The sequence below is a fragment of the Dipteris shenzhenensis genome, chromosome 7 (assembly GCF_047967505.1).
Source record: "Dipteris shenzhenensis isolate YYH24624 ecotype China chromosome 7, Dip_SZ_1.0, whole genome shotgun sequence".
NCBI classification, from domain to species: domain Eukaryota; kingdom Viridiplantae; phylum Streptophyta; class Polypodiopsida; order Gleicheniales; family Dipteridaceae; genus Dipteris; species Dipteris shenzhenensis.
This window is the reverse complement of record NC_141602.1, coordinates 41,819,994-41,840,720: the sequence shown is the minus strand read 5'-3', so window position 1 is coordinate 41,840,720 and position 20,727 is coordinate 41,819,994.

The window sequence follows — 20,727 nt, the reverse complement described above, 5'->3', positions numbered from 1 at the left end:
GAAGATGGGTTACTAGAGTCCTTACCCTTACCTTTCTTTGATCCGGTCCAGAAAGCTGAATCTTCTCTAATCCTCATCTTTTGACGCATCTCCTCCTCCAAAAGCATCGTGCTGAAATCCTCAAAGCTGAGGGTGGATTTCTGTTCTACGTTTTCAACACCGTAACAAGACCATCGTACTTTGGTGGGAGAATCCGTATGCACCTTCGTGCTATATTCTCGCTGGTGATGGTGATGCTAATCGCAGTCATCTGATCGCGCAGATTCTTCACCCTAGTGATGAACTTCTCTGCCGCTTCAGATTCCAGATTCTAAATCCGCATCTGATTCATGGTCTCGTACTGATTTTTCAAGACCGTCCATGCCTCCTCCACTGTGGTGACATGTTTAATTAATGCCATGACGAAATCACTAACATTGCAGACAATAGAACACAACGCATCTGCATTTCTTCTTGTCCACGCGAGAATCTCATCCGCAGTTGGTACTATCTGTTGTCCTGCATTGGCTGGATCCGGTCTCACAACCGGCCTCACGTCCACCCCAGTAGCAATGTCCCAAACCTCGTATGCGCTTAGGATGGTCTTCATCTCTTCCAGAGTGGATAGTTAGAGCCATCCAACTGTTCGCTTTCACCGAACGGTGGGATTCGTAGTCTTGCGGGCTGGGCCATCTCTCACAATCTTCTTGCAAACAGAAACACACTACCAAATCTTCTTGCTAGAGTCCAGGCTTTGATACCATGTAAGAAAATAATAATACGTCTATGCTCAACAGATAACAGGATCTCGTACACAAGAGAGAAAACAAGATAGTATGGAGAATCAAAAATTTGATTACTATAGAACTGATACAATAGATGGCGCTGCGTCCCAACCGTGTGCTCCTGTGAAAGAAGCTTCGATGGCATGCTGGAAATAGTAGAAGACGGAGGCTGGATGCTAAGGAATCAGGGTTGCTATAGCCAGTGATGAAATGGGCTTCATAGGCTTGCTCTTATATAGCCACCAGTCGTAGTCAATTAGGCTCAATTAAGTGACCGACCCAGTCTGCCCAAAACGGTCGACTGGGGGTCCTGAAATAGGCTACCGACCATACAATAGAACCGATGCGCAAACAGAGCAACTAGGCTCCAAACAAGTCCCGCAACCCGAGAGTGGGCTGCCCCCGAAAATGCTCCATCTACCCTCAGTGCAATCAGTCAAGGGATGCCTTCCTGCACTTGCATGTAGCCTAGTTGGTGGTGTGCCAACTCTATCTGAAGCCGTCCAGCCATCAGGCCATACATGGCCCCCATCTGGTGTCCAAACCAGGACCTACCGGATAACTGAGCTACTCAAATGCCTTCTCCTCATATGGGGGGCTTACAAGTAGAGTTAGCTGGTTCCCGCGTAGTTACACGAGAGTGGAGCATTGATATCTAACAGATTGGTCACCTAAGTCAATAGCATTATTCCAATCCCCTAGGCAAACTATTTGCTTACCTGGAATAGTGCATCGAAGTCTTTGCCATAGCATGGCTCTTTATATTGAACTGTTGGGAGCCTCTTACTCTGCCATCAAATATTCATCCACTTCATCCTTGATTATTGAAACGAGAGAACTTTGACAACACTAGCAAAGTTGTGCCTCCTTTTCCATCCTTTTCCATTAACTAGGTAGTTCCACATGATTTGATATCCTAGGAGAATCTAGTCATCAAATCCCGCATTACCTACTTTGAGTTCCTGGAAAGCCAAAATTGAGGGTTTCTTTTGCCAAACTTACTTACAGACGCCTTCTTCCATGGTGAACACTTACCTCTAATATTCTAGGTCATCGTGACAACCAAAAAGTTTTTATGAGTGCCATGCATGTTATTTTGAGACATCTTGTTCCATTTCCTCTGCTGATGCAGCAAAATTGTTAACAAAACTTCCTTTCCTTGCTTTACATTTAGCTGCACGTAGCTCTCTTTGGAGTTTCCTTGCCATTGTCATTGGGACTAGCCTCCTTCTCTTTCTCATGATCTTCCTTGCTTGTGATCTCCATCGCTTCAGGGGCATCTTGCTTCCCTTTCCTAATTGATGTCTTCTCTTTGGCAGTTCTTAACCTAACATTTTGCTCAATTTGAACTTTTTGCCGATCATCAGATTGCAACTCCTTACTTAATTACATGACACCATGTTGCCTTCCTTCCTGAACCAATAAGTTGGGATGAAAACAAGGTGAATACTAGCAGTATTCAATGGGCCTTCCCAAATGGAGAGAGTTTTGAGAGAGAGAAATCAAAGTAATGAGAGATGAAATAGTTGAGTAATGAGCTAAAATGAGATTGCTTAGTTTATGAAAATAAGATTTTATATCTTTGTCTTAAATTGTCATGTAAATAATTGAGTGGTCAGACCAATAGGCAAAGTTTGTTCCATATTTAAGGTTTTTTATGTTGTTATTTGTCCAAATATAGTCTATTGTCGATCCATATATAGTTGTTGGTGAACTTATTAATTGATTCATATGGATTTTCTTCATATATTCTTGTATCATTGTTAGTTGAATTGTTGGTTTTTGAAAGTCTATGTTAAAGTCTCCTATGATGTAAGTGACAGTATTAATGTTCCATATGCTATGTAATTCTGTTAAGCATTGAAGAATGTTCTTTGTTTTTGAGTGTGGATGTTTGTAGACATTGCATATTTGTAGTTTCAAGTTCTCTACAGTTTCGAAAATTGTAAGCAAGCACTCAGATCCATCTTTTATTTTGTAATGGCTTTCTATTGGTTTAATGTCTTTTCATAGTATGTTGTTATTCCATTCCCATATGCTTTATGAATATGTCCAAATCCATGTAGTTGCAGTATATTGTTCGTTGTTGTATGTGTTTCTTGAAAGCAAATTATGTTCACTGCCATGATGCTGTTGGATGCTAATATGTTGTGCTTATGTTTTGCAAATGATCTTGTGTTTATGTTTGGCTCAAGTATTGAATTCTCCCCACCCTCTCCTTCTACCTATCTTGGAATACCGAGAAACTTGGGATGTTTGGATTTTAGTCTTGGTGTGATGACATCTTGGATCCTTCAATTTGATGGAGCTTACAAACCTTCGACCAACAAGGCTGTTGGCGTGGGTGTGAAGCTCACTTCACCAGGTGGTGAGGAGTATTGTTATAGCAAATCTACACCTGCAAGTACATGCAACCAAGCTGAGTACTCGGCACTCATTTTTGGGCTACAAAAGGCAAAAGAGCATCGTATCAAGCAACTTGAGGTGCAAGGAGATTCTCAACTAGTGTGTGAACAAGTTAGTGGAAGGTGGAAGGTGCAGAGCAAAGGCTTGGTTCCACGACATCAACAAGCATTGGAACTGTGCCAACAATTTGAAGAGGTAAAAATTTAGTATATCCCTCAAGCTCAAAATATAGTTGCTGATTTCTTGGCACGAGAAGCTTGTACTTCAATCACGCATGATGCGAGTGGAAGCACCACCCCAACAAAGCTGCAAGTCACGAAGGAGGGTGATCATTTGTAAGGAATGCAAAGGTTGTGGTCATCATGAAACTAAGTGTTGGGCATATTTGATACGAGTTTATCGACTTTGAAAGATCATCAAAAAGGTCCCCAAGGACATTGCTCAAAAGAAAGCCCTTGAAGAAATAGCATGGCGACTACAAGAACTGGAAGAAGCTGAAGGTGATGTGCAAGCTCTCCAATTATTGATATTTGTCATGGCATTCTTGTTTGCCTTGATGAACAACCTCATGCAGTGCCGTGTCTCTAACCCTCACTTGTAAATATGGCTGCGATATCATGAGGGTTGGTCCTTTAAGATTGTCTATGAGCTATTCTATGCTAAAAATTCTTCCCGTGTAGTATTTCACAATACACCAGTCACACCCTACCCTGCCTATGTGTGCTTTGTGGATGTATCTTCACCTGATTTTCAATTCAAGCTACCTCTTTCCATTGTTTGCCCATAGATAAGCCTCATTTCGTCTCTCTCTTTTCCATTTTCAAAGCATGGCTGACATTCCCGTGTTTTGTGGATGGGTTGAAGAAAATCCAAATGAGTATCTTGTGGCCTTCAAGCACCATTGTGTTTCTCTCAACTTTCTTACTGAAGATAGATGGCTGTTGGTTCTTCCCACATTTCTAGAGGGTTTGGCTCAAGTGTGGTATAAGAAGCAAGCCGAAGACGTTTGCCAAAGCTGGCCAAGGTTGATAGCAGTGATGATTGAATATTTCGGTAAAGAAGAGGAGCCGGAGAATGTGTACCTGCAGGTGGCAAACTTGAAGTAGTCAGAAGGTGAGACGGCGCGTTGATATGTGGATCGAGCAGCCGTGCTCCTGGACCGTTTAATTGCCACACAAGAGGACAATGCCAGATTTCGAGCTGGAATGACTCAGCATGTGCTGGGCTACCTTGTAGCAGGAGCAAGTGATGAATTCTGCCTCAAGCTTAAATGGGAGAATCTAGAAGCTATGGTGCTAGCAAATGAGATTGCTCAAAAGTTTGATAAAGTTCAGTCTGATCCCGCTTCAAAGAAGATGATTATTTCTCTGCAACCCCCTCAATTCTTACAACAACAATCTGGGGGTTCTAACTCAGGGGCATATCCCCACCCCTCATCAGGGATGTATCCACCACCTCCACCTCAAATGTATGGTCCTCCCTTAGATGCTTACCCTCAACAAGGTGTATATTCTCACCCTCTGCCTCGAAGATTTCCCTAGCCTCACCCACGAGCCCCCCTCCTTTCTACTCTCTCCACCCCTCCAGCTAAAGAGGCCCCTCCTGCAAAAGAACCCGGAGTCAATGACCTAGCCAAGGCCCTGAATGATCTTCGACTTGAGATGGTGGGCATCAAAAATGAAGCCAACCGCCCTCCAAGAGACCGAGCTAATGTTGTATGCTACGAGTGCCACTAGAAAGGTCATTATCGCACGGAATGTCCCAATATTCCAAGGGTGAATCTTCTAAGTGAATCTAGCACTGAGGATTCTGATGTAGAGATCCTTGACCTCGAGAAAAGAAGTCGTACCACCTCAGACCCCTCTCCAAACCATGGACCAGGCCACCCCAGGAAGAAGGTGTCCTTCTCAGAGCCCTCAGATGCTGAGATGGCAGACCCACCAATAGAGAAGACTAAAAGATCTCATAGGAGTAATTGGTCGCCCTCGGATTTTCCCATCGGCTCAGGGCAAGAAGACTATTTGGTCGTTCAGGACCTTGCTCATCGTTCTTTGAGCATCACGCTCCCTCAACTAATAACATTAAGCCCTAAGGTGAGACGTGAGCTGCAACAAGGGCTCTCAACAAGGAGGAACAAGAAAAAGGGAAAGGTAAGAGAGGTATCTTCTATCTCTGAAGAAATTGATTGGCACCCACATATAGTAGATGTCATCATAGATAATTGCCGTGTCAAAAATGTGTGTGTTGATGGGGGAGCTGCATGTAATATCATGTGCCCCGAATCATGAAGAAATTGAATTTGAAATGTACAAGACATTCCTCCACTTGAATCAAGGTAGTAGATGGTCGACGACTCGCCACCCTGAGAGTCATTGAGGATTTGCCCATCACATTCAATGGGTTGACCACCACTGTCAATTTCTATGTAGTGGACATTGAAGATATAGGTAGGAGTTACCCAGCCATACTCAGGAGACCATGGTTGAGAAAGAGTGATGCAGTCAACTATTGGAAGATAGGACACATGTCTTTTGGTTCTTCTAAGGAGAAGATCCCGGTGCAACCAGGTGCCACGGAACCAAAAGAAGAAGAGGAGCAAGACAGTGATACTCTCTCATCCTCGATGTCTGAATCAATGGAAGAATCAGACGGGGAGGAGGAGTTCTCAGAGGAGGAAGTTTACATGATGGGGGTGTCTCTGACCCCGCCAGCTATAGAAAAGATAACAGCTAGTCCTCAATAACTTGAATCTATGCTTTCCCTAGACCTCACTCCAAGTGAGAAAGACGAGTTCCTAGAAATGTTCAAAGATTTCCCTGACCTTTTCGCAACTAGCTATCGCCACTTTCGCCATGTGACTACCATAGAGCACAAGATAGAGCTGAAGCCTGATGCGAAGCCTGTGGCTCAAAAGTATCGGAGATTAGGGCCCCTATAGACTGATGCTTTGCGCTTAGAGTTGCAGAAGCTTGTAGAAGCTGGGTTTATTGTTACGGTTCACAATACTAGAAGCTTGTAGAAGTCTCTGACCCAAGTCTCTGACCCCGCCAGCTATAGAAAAGATAATAGCTAGTCCTCAATAACTTGAATCTATGCTTTCCCCAGACCTCATTCCAAGTGAGAAAGACGAGTTCCTAGAAATGTCCCTGACCTTTTTGCAACTAGCTATCGCCACCTTCGCCATGTGACTACCATAGAGCACAAGATAGAGTTGAAGCCTGATGCGAAGCCTATGGCTCAAAAGTATCGGAGATTAGGGCCCCTACAGACCGATGCTTTGCGCTTAGAGTTGCAAAAGCTTGTAGAAGCTGGGTTTATTGTTCCGGTTCACAATACTGAATGGGTTTCACCAGTGGTAGTCACCCCAAAGAAAAACAACAAGTGGCAGGTCTCCATCGATTGTAAGAAACTCAATGCAGCCACCAAGAGGGATCATCATCCTCTACCCTTTCAAGACCTCATTCTTGAGAAGGTAAGTGGTCATGAGATGTATACTTTCTGTAATGGTTACTCTGGGTTTTATCAAATCAGAATTGTCGAAGAAGATGTGCTTAAAACCACATTTGCCACACCCTATGGGACATTTTCATTCAAAGTAATGCCATTTGGCCTCACCAATGCTCCTACTACCTTTCAAAGATTTATGCAGATGGTGTTTTCTCCTTATTTGGGGGATTTCTTGGAGGTGTTTTTAGATTATTTTTGTATATTCTTGTCACGTAAGGAGCACATCATGAAGGTTAGGTTGGCCTTCCAAAGGGTCAATGATGCGAATGGCAGTCTCAACCCGGAGAAATGCACCATTGGAGCCACTCAAGGGAGGTTACTGGGACATATTGTCTCATCCAAGGGTGTCAAGCCTCTGACCTCGAGAAGGTAGAAGCCATCCTCAAGCTCTCCCCACCAACAATCAAATGTCAGGTACGCTCATTTGTCAATCTACCAGGATACTATCCCCACTTCATTGATCAATATGTTGCTTTAACACGACCCATGACTATGCTATTAAAAGATGGGGTTGATTTCTCTTGGGATGATGATTGTGATCATGGGTTTGCACAAATCAAGAATGCTCTGGCTTCAGAACCCATTCTATGCAATCCAGATTGGTCAAAGACTTTCTATATCAATCCTGGGTTTGGAGAGCACACTTTGGTAGGTATTCTTCTCCAGCAAGGGGAGGATCGGTTCATGTATCCCCTTCGATTTGCTTCTCGACAATTGCTCGACACTGAACGACGCTACTCAGAGGTTGACAAGCATGCCTTGTCTTTGGTTTTCTACATTGAGAAATTTAAGCATTATGTGGCTGGAAAGTCCTTCATTATAATCTCTAGCAATGGTTTGCAAAGTAGGTTCTTCAATCACCAAATCCCATGGGCCGATTGGCCAAATGGTTGGCAATTCTACAAGAATATGATTTTTCTTTCAAAATTGTAAAAGGGGGTTGTTCCAACTTAAAGAATGCTTTGATTGATTCAGAGGAGTGCCTCGATGTAACCCTTGTAGCAGCCATAGAAGTGGGGGATCCATGGTATGGCGGTATCTATAGGTTTTTTACTACTTTCTCCTTTCCTCTAGAAAGTACTAGCTATGAGAGAAAGAAGATCCGCAGAGATAGTAGGCGCTACACCCTCTTTGATGGGGTGTTGTACCGTCAATGCATGGATGGGATACTAAGATGGGCCATTGATGCAGATGAAGTACCTAAGGTATTGAAGCATTATCATGATGGATTTTGTGGAGGCCACTATGCCAGTGACTATACAACTAAGAAGATTTTACATGCTAGAGACTATTGGCCGACCTTGTTCAAGGATGTCACTTTGTATTGCAAAACCTATGAACCATGCAAATTCTTTGGTAGGAAGGATTTGCATCCTGGGCAACATCACCCAGTGATGTCCATCCATCCGTTTCAGAAGTGGGAATAGATTTTGTCGGGCCCTTGCTCATGACCGCCCGCAAAAAGAAGTATCTTTTGGTAGCCACTCAGTGTGTCACTAAATGGGCTGAAGCTATCGCCCTCCCCACTGCAAATGGTAAGGTAGTTTCAAATTTCATATTTGAATGTATCTGCACAAGGTTTGGGACACCCATGGGAATAGTAGTCTCCGACCATGGGAGTCCATTCTTAAATGAAGCAGTGGAGTTACTCATGGATTGCATGGGTATTGATCATCACACTTCTAGCATCTATTATCCAGCATCCATGGGTCAAACAGAGTGGACCAATGGCTTCCTTTGTAAAACCATGGGAAAAATGGCCACAGGGAATAGGAGCCAGTGGGATCAGGAGGTCACAGAAGCCGTATGGGCTTAAAACATCACTCATAAAACATCTATAGGTCACACTCCTTTTGAGTTGGTATATGGTACTGAGGCCGTTTTACTACTAGAGATAGAGATTCCAACTTTGAGATTGGCACAAGAACAGAGGATGACAGAAGATGAACATGTAGAGGCCCGGTTGGTGCAACTTAAGAAGCTAGATGAAACCTGATGCCTTGCCCTACATCAAACAGAGATTCAAAAGAATCGACAAAAGGCCTGCTTGGATGCTAAGATTCACAAGGGATGGGAAAGACACTTTACTGAGGGGGATGTTGTGCTATGCGTTGATAACAGATTGGACTACCAAATGGATAAGAAGTTTTTGTCACTGTGGACCGGTCCATACAAAATCATCAAGGAACGTAGCAATGGGTCTGTACAAGTTCAGGAGCAGCATGAGCCATATGGCAAGAAGGTGATCAACAAGCGTTATCTCAAGCCCTTCTTTGTGCATGATGGACCCAGGCATGGAAATGCTGTGCATTCCCTACCTAGGGGGGGAACTGTTATGGATAAATTTGTCTAAGGAAAAAGGCATTAATATGTGTGTGTGTTTGTATGTGTGGCAATAGTATAATAAAATATGGTGTGCATAGGGCCCAGGGTTGAGGTGGCAGGGCATGACCATGTGCCACCCTTCCATGTAAGTGTGGGGTTAAAGGTCACTGTGTCTTAACCCCGGTTATGTACAATACTCCAACACATATATAAATGAATGAAAAAGAAGATTAGGGTGGTTCTGCACCCACCAAACTTGTGTGGCTCTCTCTCTCTCTCTCTCCTTCTTCCGTTCTTGCTTCCGTTGAGAGCACTCTCAACTGGTATCAGAGCCCGGGTGATCTAGCTGAGCGTATGAATGCTTGAAGCTCAGTAGCTCTGTGGGAGGAAGGACAAGCTTTGTGGGAAGCTTTGTGGGTGACTTTACTTGCATCCGAGTGTGCAGAGACCTTGAAGGAACCTTTGGAAAAGTCACTTTGGCTTTGTGAAGTGGTTTTGAGAGCCTGTTAAGAGCTTTCAAAGAAAAAGTCGTTTTTTGAGCTTTTTCCTGTTCCGTTCGATGACAGAGACTCCGTATTGACTTGTAGAAGCAACTATTGCTTGCTTTTGGTGTCCACATTACTTCAGGAGCTTGGAAACACCTTCATTCTTGAATCTGGGATCATTTCATTGGATTTCTGACTCATTGTGTCAGTTCCTGCGTTTTTTGCCCAGGTGTTGGAACTCAAGTTTGGAGCAACCATTTGCAGATCTGTCAGTTCCGGTGGACTCAGGAGGTCCTAAAACTTCTATGTTGCTCATCATTCACACTCCGGTGGAGTTTACAAACAGCTCCGTTTCCAAAAACGTTTTTCAGTCCGTGTGTTGGACCCAGTGATTGAGACCACGGTTTCCAAAACCGTCTGTCCCATTGCATTCCGGACGCCCAAAAACCCCTACCTGTCAGTTCTTACGCGATTCGGTGAAGGATTTTCAGAGTTATAAATCTCTGTGTATTCGATTTCGTCTCTCTGTTATGCATTTTTCATTCTAAGGTTTTGAAACCTTAGATTTATGCCACATGGCAGTGGATAAGTATTGACTCCCGTTTCTCACTCATCGGTTGGGATTTTGGAGTTCTGGCAGAAGAGAGATATTTGTAGATTTTCTTGCTGAGTCCGATTATGCAATGGCGCCCATGTTTTGAGGCATCTCAGGTTCTATTTTCAGTAGCGCTCATTACCGTGGGACTATGATTTCTTGAGCATACCTTATGCAGATCACTCTGGTTGCAGTTTGAGCAGTGTGTGCTCATTCGTGGTATGCATTGGGTTGCAATGGATGATATATAGGCCATTTGGATGCATTGCGGTCCTTGTTGGATGTGCTGATAGGCCCAAATTGCCTTGTGGGATGCTATTTTTTATGGACGCTTTGCACATGGATGCTATTTTATGCTGAGGGACAGCTTTGACACATTGTTGGTGATGCACTGATAGTGCTATGCTCTCTTGGATGAGATATAATTGATGCATATGCCAGTGGACGGTGTTTATGCTTGAGTCATTTGGCACTTATTGGCATTTTCTTTTGGGCCAGATTTGCTCATATGGATGCATAGTATATGCACATGAGTCATATGCATCTTTTGATGCTTTGAGCTTTGAGTTTTGGTGAGATTTCACTCTATTGTGACATACACATTTGGGTGCACCTGGTATTTGGTGTGATTCTCTCTTGCAGGCACTAGCATTTGGGATTTTGTTTCATTTGCATCATGGCATCCTCTTCCACGTCTGAAAAGGAGTTTTTCAGCATTAAAAAGTTTGATGGGACAAACTTTTCTTTGTGGAAAGAACAAATAAGGGATGTGCTTATTCAAAAGAAGCAGATTAAACCCTTGGCAGGGATTGAAGCTAAGCCTGCAAATATGTCTGAGGATGATTGGAATGAGTTGGATGCATTAGCAAAGTCTACTATTAGACTTCATCTTGCAGAGCCAGTTTATTTCACAGTAGTAAATGAGCAGACTACAGAAGATTTGTGGAAGAAACTGTGTGCCACTTATGAGAAGGAAACTGCCTCTAATAAAGTTTACCTCATGAAGAGGTTGTTTGAGCTGCAGATGAAGGAAGGGGTCTCCATTGCTTCTCATTTGAATGAATTTAATATTATTTTCAGCCAGCTTCAGGCTCAAAAAATGAATTTTGATGCGGAGACTAAGGCAATATTTCTCTTATGTTCATTGCCATCCTCTTGGGATACCTTCTGTACAGCTGTCAGTAACTCTGCACCTGGTGGAGTACTGAAATTTGATGATGTTATGGGTAGCTTGTTGGCCGAGGAGATTAGACGGAAGTCTATGGATGGCAACAAGCAGGATGCAGCCTTAAATGTGCAAAGGGGCAGATCACAGTTTAGGGGGAAGTCCCAAGAAAGAGGGAAGTCTTGTAGCAAATCTAAGGCATGGAACATTGAGTGTTACCATTGTGGCAAGAAGGGCCATATGAAAAAGGATTGCTACAAGCTAAAAAGAGAGCAAAAGGATAAGAAAAAGAATGCAAATTGGGGTGCAAATCAAAAGGAAGAGAGTCCAAGGGAGGACAAAGGAAAAGTGAAGATCGAGGAGATCAATGCAGTCACACGTGATAGTGACAATGATGTTCTCTTCATGTCTAGTTTATCTGCAGAGTTGCTTACCACTTCAGATGATGCATATTCCCAGGATTGGATTTTGGATTCTGGTGCTTCATTCCATGTTACTCCCCATAGGGAATGGTTCTCCACTTATGACAGTGGAAAGACAGGTTGTGTGCATCTTGGAAATGACTATGCATGTGACATAGTGGGAGCAGGTGACATAAAGTTTTCTTTTGCAAATGGGTCTGCATTTGTTTTGAAACATGTGAGACATGTGCCTAAGCTAACCAAGAGTCTTATTTCAGTGGGTCAGCTAGATGATGCTGGTTTTCACACCACTTTTGGCTTTCAAAGTTGGAAAATTCAAAAGGGCTCTATGCTTTTGGCCAGGGGTGCCAAGTGTGGGACTTTGTATCCCTTACATGTATCAGGGGTATTTGATCATGTTGTTGCAATAACCGAGCAGCCAAGCACTTCTTTATGGCATTGCAGGTTGGGGCACATGAGCCAGAATGGAATGAAACTCTTATGCCCTTTGGGTTATGTACCGCATTTGAGTTTCTCTGATTTTGAATTTTGTGAGCATTGTCTCTATGGGAAGCAGACTAAATCAGCCCATAAAAGAAGGGAAAAGAAAGAGTTTGAAATGCTTGATTTGGTGCATTCAGACGTATGTGGTCCCATGCCTACACGGTCATTAGGCGGGGCTGAATACTATGTGACATTCATTGATGATGCAACTAGGAAAGTGTGGGCTTATGCTATAGCTCGGAAGAGTGATGTGTTCCAGGTATTTCAGAAATGGCTGGCCTTGGTTGAGAATCAGTCAGGTAGAACGCTTAAATGCCTATGGACTAACAATGGTGGAGAGTATCTCTCTCATGACTTTCAGCATTTCTGTGATACTCGTGGGATTAAGAGGGAGCTTACATCCCCTCGTACTCCAGAGCAAAATCCAGTTGCAGAAAAGATGAACCGTACCATTCAAGAAAGGTTGCAATGCATGCTTTCCAATGCAAGTCTTTCTGGTGGTTTTTGGGCTGAGGCAATGAAGACTGCAGTGCATGTGATCAATAGATCACCTAGTAAGAGTTTGGATGGTGGTATTCTTGAAGAGGCATGGAGTGGCAAGAAGCCCTCTTACTCTCATTTGCGTATATTTGGGTGTGAGGCATATGCACATGTGCCAAAAGAGCTTCGAAAGAAGCTAGATCCTAAGTCTAGGAAATGCATCTTTCTGGGTTATGGTGAAAGTGGAGAGATGGGCTATCGTCTCTGGGATCCAGAAGCAAAGAAGATCATACGCAGCCATGATGTGGTCTTCAATGAGAAGAAGATGCATGAGGCACCCATGAGGGATGTGGAAATGAGGAGAATCACTTTCCAGGATGTGAATCCACCTGCATATGTTGATAGACAGCAAGCTGTCCATGCACCAAATGTGCAAGAAATGGTACAACCAAGTACTCCCACAGGTATACAATCAAGGGTAGATGATGGATCATCTATTGGTGGAAATGATGAGCCAAATGTGGCTGATATTCAAGTGGGACAGCAAGCTGAAATGCCCATGAGAAGATCATCTAGAGTGTCTAGACCGCCTGATAGGTTTGTTCCAGGGGTAGACTATGTGATGCTTACTGATTGCGGGGAGCCTTCTTGCTATAAAGAGGCTATGATGCGTGAGGATCAACACAAGTGGGAGTATGCTATGCAATCAGAGATGAGTTCACTTATGAAGAATAAGACTTGGGACTTGGTTTCTTTGCCACATGGAAAGAAAGCATTGCCATGTAGATGGGTCTACAAAATGAAGGTCACAGGTGATGATGTGCCTAGGTACAAGGCCCGTTTGGTTGCTAAAGGGATCAAGCAAGAGAAGGGTGTGGACTTTGATGATATATTCTCTCCGGTTGTGAAAATGAACACACTTAGATGCATGCTTGGACTAGTGGCATCAGAGGATATGGAGCTTATGCAAATGGATGTCAAGACAGCTTTCTTGCATGGGGATTTGCATGAGGAAATTTACATAGTTCAGCCGGAAGGCTTTGAAGAAAAGGGCAAAGAGCATTTAGTTTGCAAGTTGAAGAAGAGTCTCTATGGTCTTAAGCAAGCACCTAGAGAATGGTATCAGAAGTTTGATGCTTTCATTCGGTCCTAGGGTTTTAGAAGGAGTGAAATTGATCACTGCCTCTACACTAAAAGGGCTAAGGATAATAGCCTGATAATCTTGGCACTATATGTGGATGATATGCTATTGGCTAGCAAGAATACTTATGAGCTAGATGCATTAAAGGCCAAGTTGCATGAGGCCTTTGATATGAAGGATTTGGGATTTGCAGGTCATATTCTTGGTATGCGCATCACGCGTGATCAGAGTAGGAAACTCCTTTGGCTTTCACAAAAAGAGTATGTTACAAAAGTATTGCAGCATTTCAATATGGAGGGGGGGAAGGCAGTGAGTACTCCATTGCCTCCATATGTGAAACTGAGTCATACAGATAGTCCCAAATCAGATGAGGACAGGGCCATGATGGCCAAGGTTCCTTATGCATCAGTAGTTGGGAGTCTTATGTATGCTATGATAGCTACTAGACCAAACATTGCATTTGCAGTGGGAGTTGTTAGCCGGTATATGGCTAATCCAGGAAAGAGGCATTGGGAGGTAGTTAAGTGCATCATGAGATACATGAAGGGTACCAAGGAGATGTGCATTTGCTTTGGTAAAGGAGACATGCGTGTACTTGGGTACACAGATTCAGACTATGCAGGGCATGTGGATAGTAGGAGATCCACTTCTGGTTATGTGTTCACCTTTGCAGGTGGTGCAGTGTCGTGGATGTCTCGCGCACAGAAGTGCGTTGCTTTGTCTACCACAGAGGCTGAGTATGTTGCAGCCACAGAGGGTTGCAAGAAGGCTATATGGCTTGATCGGCTAGTGGGAGATTTGGGGATTCATACAGGTGTACCGACATTGCATAGTGATTCCATGAGTGCTAATTCAGCTAGCACGGAATCCGGTCTTTCATGCAAAGACCAAACACATTGAGGTCAGGTACCATTTCATCAGGGAGGTACTTGAGGACAAGCACATAGAGCTTGTCAAGGTTCATACAGATGATAACCCTGCAGATATGCTGACGAAGAGTCTACCTAGTCAGCGGTTTGAGTATTGTCGTGTATTGATGGGCATTGGATAGTATGCTCACTAGTTGTTCTCTCTTAAAGGCACATTGTCCTTTAAGTGGGAGGTTGTGGGGTTAAAGGTCACTGTGTCTTAACCCCGGTTATGTACAATACTCAAACACATATATAAATGAATGAAAAAGAAGATTAGGGTGGTTCTGCACCCACCAAACTTGTGTGGCTCTCTGTCTCTCTCTCCTTCTTCCGTTCTTGCTTCCGTTGAGAGCACTCTCAGTAAGAGGACCCATAAGGTGTGATCCATGGTAGTAATATTATAAAATGTAAGGTGGCATGGCTCCTCCATGTGCCACCCCTCCACCTAGGCTGCATTTAGTGAGATATGGCTCAAAGTCCATGGGAGAAGTAATATAAAAGAGGTGGAGAGGGATATTATATTGGGTTATTCCCTCCATATAGGATAGGACCATGTGGGGGAGGTATAGATAGTCCAAGGATGCAAGTTAAATAATAGGGAAAGTAGGATGAGGTGGCAAGATTCCTTGTGCCAACCCTCCACTTGTCCTCTTAGATGTTTGAATGTATTATAAAATTGGGAAGAGACCAAGGGAGTATCATCGACTTGGGATATGGGAGTTGATATATGGGGGAAAATGTGGCCAAGCATTATCACACACAATTGAGAGTGCATAACCGCCTAGCCCACATGGGAGACTCTTCCACACACACCATGCATGTGGGAGGATGCATTTATTGGGAGAGACCCTCTCTCTTGGCTATAAAAGGAGGGGGTTATTCCTTAATGAGACACGCTCATTCTTGTAAAGCCACCTAGCTAGTACTTTGATTTCTCCCTCCCCTTCCTTTCAAAATAAAGCATGGTCCTCTTCCCTCGATGTCTCCATCTTTACATTCCTCCTCCCATCATGTACATGCTTCTCTTCCCCCTCTCCCTTTCCCCTTGTGTCATAGTCTCCCTCTTCATTCCCTCCCCTTCTAATTCCTTTTCCCCTCCCATGATAACGTTTCGCCCTCATGTTCTCCTTTCCTCTATGGCCCTTGAGTGTTGCCATTCTTAGCCTCTAGCCTCTGGTCTTGATTTCTTTTCTGGCTAATAACGGGCTTATGTGATTGATGGGGAAAGGAATCTACAGGTAGCAATTGTAAATGGATGAAGGAGGGTGACAAAATCTTTATAAAAGGAGCCCTCCTCTCCCTTGTTCATCATCTCTTCCACCATTAGGCCTCATGTTGTTGTAGCTCTAGTCTCCTCAAGCCTCTTCCATGAGCCTTCTCTCCCTCTTGTAGATATTCTCTTATGTAGACTCTTGAGTCCATCTCTCTCTAGTTCATTCTCTCTCTATGAGTAGTCTTGGAGCTTCCGCTCCCTCTTGTACGTATGAAACCTCTTCTTCTCCCTTGTGTTTGTAGTATTTTGAGTTGCATTGGAGTGGAGTCTCACTCTATTGGTAATGAAGGTCACTTCAGGTTCTCTCTCTTGAGTGTCTCTTCCCTTTTTCGATTGTTTTCTCTTCCAAAGTGCTCAAAAGTGTTGTCTATTCGGCCACTCATTGCGCATACATGGTTTATCTATTTTCCAAGTCACAAAGGGACTCTTCCTTCCCTCCTAGGTGACCTCTATGGGACTTGGATCGTTGATTAAGTCTAAGCATGGAGGTAGTATTCTCCCAAGTCGGCACCAGTAGGAGTAGGTGTTTTTCATGACAGTTTGACCCCCTCTCAGTATTTTGCTCATAACTTTTCGCTTGATGGTCCAATTTGGATGAAACTTATATCAGTGCAAAGCTCTCTTCAAGCAACATCATTTTATGTCTTTAGTTATTGTATTAGATGTTAAACCAAAGATCTATGACTCTCTGTGTGTGACTGTTTCTTTTTTAGACAGTTTTTACCCCCATCCAGTAAACTACCCATATTTTTCCGACCACTTCTCTATTTCTTACGAAAATTATATCAGAGCGAAGCCCATTTCAAGATGCATCTCAATATGTGATTTAATATTTTATATCATGTCTCTGTTGAAAGTTATGGGTCTCTGTGTCTTATGACAGTTTGGAGAGTGTTTTGAGCTAAGTGTAAGGGTGTCTATGAAGGAGGTGCAATGTTTCCTCGCAACCTACCCATCCGACCCAATTAGCCCCTTCAAACTCCTCGATATATATCAGTTCATGTCATGTTGATCTGCAAGATCTTCTTTCAACAACGTATTGCTCTTCTCTTTGGTGTAGACCGGCTTGTTGAGATTATGGCCTCTACTGATCCTTTCCTTCTCCCTATGCTTGAGTACAACATCATTGGGATGTTACCATCTTCATTCTCATCTAAGAGAGGATAGTATGGTGTGTTCTCTTGGTTTAAAAGCTTCTTTTTAATGTCCCTTTCCCATTGATGAATATCTTTATCACTCAGTTTGAAAGCAGTAGGAAGTGAAGAGGTGCATGAAGTTTATTACCCCCAACTTCAAGTCACATCGCCTTTAATAGATGAAAGTTCAAGATGAAGGCAATCTTAAAGTTCTAGATGGAGGAATGCGGATAGTGTATGTTTACAAGTTACTAGTGTTAGCAATTCTATCATGATGCTACACGGGCAAAGACATGGATGGCCTTGAAGAGCTAGTACTGACCACATATTAAAATTTGGGAGAATCACCTTGCATCAGAGAATATATGAACTGATTCTATAGTGATGGAGTTGTTCATCACCTAAGTAAAAAATATGCACAACTAGATGCCTGCACTTGGTCACTCTCCATTTTGGCTAGTGTCACTCCTCGATGCTCTCCTCACTAGAGGCTTACAAGGAGAGAGTTGATAATTTTTTGATGCTCTCCTCATTAGAGGCTTACAAGGAGAGAGTTGATAATTTTTCTTACAGCTTCTGCCCTTCATTTTGATTTGGTAATGTTTTGCTCTTTAATCCACATTGCTCAACATGCTCAAGCTGTGATGGTCAACAAAATGCCTCAGCAAATGTTGCCAAGATACAAGTCAACCATCTACTTGATAGCTGACATTGAGTTTGTCCATTTCAGCTAGCTCATCATTAGCCCTTTTCTTAGGAGCTACCTTGCTCTAGCCCATTGACTACACTCGAGCCTATCAGTAGACGAGAGCCTTTACCTTGCCTTTGTTCTTACTCCACCACATTATTAGCAGAGGGATGTTGTCCATTCATTCTAGTAATGAATGCAAATCCCATTCCTATCCATTGCTAGTAAAAATGGCATGGATGATGGATCGCTTGACACTCTACTAGGGCTGCCACAGCAACACATGCATCCATAGAACATATGAAGGTGATTTTGTCTAGCTCAAAGCTCTATGCCTGCATTTAAACAAGATTGTTTGTAAGGCCTACAACAGCATCTGCACCAAATGACTTGCACACTCTCTACAACACATAATGGTCCAAATGCCTTACAATGCACCTACAACAACCTCTACATGATGGCTTCAGTCTCAATGGTCCATGCACGTAAGTACAAGAAATGCCATCGAGCACAAGCAGATACACTCAGCAATGCTCAAAGAAAATGCAATCCATAAGAAACGTAGCTACAATCAACGGTCTCCACCCACACGTGAAACAAAATTACTTGCGAGTTGATTGCCACATGGCTACTGAGATGTCTGCTGGTAGTAGGCTAGGTCAATGATGACATGTCTGACAATGATATAGCAATTGGAAGCCACTGTTGACGTGGTAGCATAGAGAGGTTAATGACATGGCTACCTACGTGATGGTCCACATGGAAGATTAGTGGGTGTGTCTTAAGAATTCACATCCAACTTGATATATAGATAATGAGATACAATTGAGAATCGATAGGATGCTTGCAATGGAGTATGTAGTACACTGAGTGACATAATCCATTAGATATAATTTTAAACCAATAGGAAAGTGAAGAGGAGATTGTGGCATTTGAGATGCGTTACAAAAATAAAATCAAAATAGATGTAGAGAAAGTTTGAGTTGATGGTAAAAGAAAGGTTTGGTTAGACCATATTTGGAGCTAGTGTAGCATAATTTCTCTCTATTACAAAGAAATTTGATATATCTCAAACTAAAAGTGTTCTATGTCTTCAATCAATACGGTTGATGAAGTTACACACATTACCTATGGCCAATTCAATATTGGCGATAATGAGATACTTTCCAACATGGATTATGTTGAAATTATCATACAAGTACTGAGCAAGACAAGATCCATGAAAAAATAGGAAAGCTCCATAATTTGGCTCTCCTTGAGCATGCGCAACAAATTCTAGGAGACCACATCTATGCTCATTCACTTGCCATACATATTGATGAGGGTAGAAGGCAGTGAGGAATCGTCTATTGGTAGATCATATGATTAGAAACACACCTTACATATAAGTACATTGCAAAATTGGGATATTATTATCAAAAATCCCAAAAAACTTACAACCACAAAAAATTGTCACAGCCACAAAATTGGATTGAATAGGTAATACATGTCTAAGAATAGTACATCTATAACTTAAGAGCAATTCCATTCCCTAGAGAGTGCAAGGAGAATTTCTGACTTCTTCATAATGGGTTGATTCATGAACATGTGCATATCTTTGTTTAACCCTAGTACTCTTAGAAACACAAATTACAATTGCTTGCATGCCAAAAAGGGTTTCTTCTTTGTCAATCTTCCATGAAAATCAAAACATGTGCATGATGGCAACTCATAGATTGCAACATCATAATGCCCTCCATCTACTATATTGCCTCTATTCACTACTTTAAATATTTCATGGGAATTCACCTTTACAACCTTCTCCCCAAGCACAAATGCATCGATACCTAAAGCTCGTTTAATCCTTTGTTCTACTTCCTTGGATATTGTTGATCTATAATGAGGACATCATAAACTTTCGGCCATTGGTTGTGCTTGTTCATTGTAGTTACCTTCATTTGGTGGGGTGGTTGGGTTTCTCTCTTGCATGGCAATTCCACCTCTCTTCTTTCTAACTTAAACCCACCTTGAATCAACATATTTACCTACTCTTGGGTAATCTTTGTGCCTTTATCCACGGGCCATATACTAGGAACTGTTGCACGCACAGGGGAAATGTTGTTGTCCACACTCCAAGTATTTGTAAATGAGGTATTGCAAAACCACATCATTTGTGATGTGGCTCCTTTATTTGGGTACTTCCTCCTTGAAAAGAATCTGGGTGCAAGACAACCAATCCTTGATTTAGAAATAGGCTCATTACACTTCTTCCTCTTCTCTAGTGTCCATCCTAAGCACTTTACATGACTTGCTACCCTTGTTCTCATAATTGCCCAAAAATCTTGGTTCACTTCCCTCTCTACCACAATGTCTCCATCTTGAATGATATCTCTTTCAAGTGTTTTTTTCATCCTCATGATAAAAAATGTTTCTCCTTGGTTGACCTCCAAGGTGATGAATCTTGAGTGGCATGGTCAAGTTCATGCCTATGGTTGATCCCCTCTTCAACATCTATCACTATTTTTTTCTTTCTCTTTTTACACAGTGTCTCCCTATCACCCTTCAATTGTGTCCTCTTGTGGTACATGGGTGTTCCTGCAATAGTCTCCTTCACATTCTATAATACTTTAGAATCTAGATGGTGTATCTACTCTTGCTTTGTTGTCCATCTTTGCAAGCATGACCAAGCTTGGCCCCTAACCTGTGTGCTTTCCCCTTTCATAAACATATTGCTTTGCATGATTGCTCTCATCCATGCATAACATTGTTCGCACCCCCATTGAATATTGTCACATAGCTCACCAATTTGCTTGGGCTTCATCAGCCCATAAACCCAAAGAAATCAGTTTTTTAATTCCCTGACCATACCATCACTTCATTGAGCATCTCCCAACAAATAATTTGTGCTTGTATATCTTCTTCTTTCATTTTTCATGTGGCTATAGTGAGTAGCTCTTGCAAAATTCA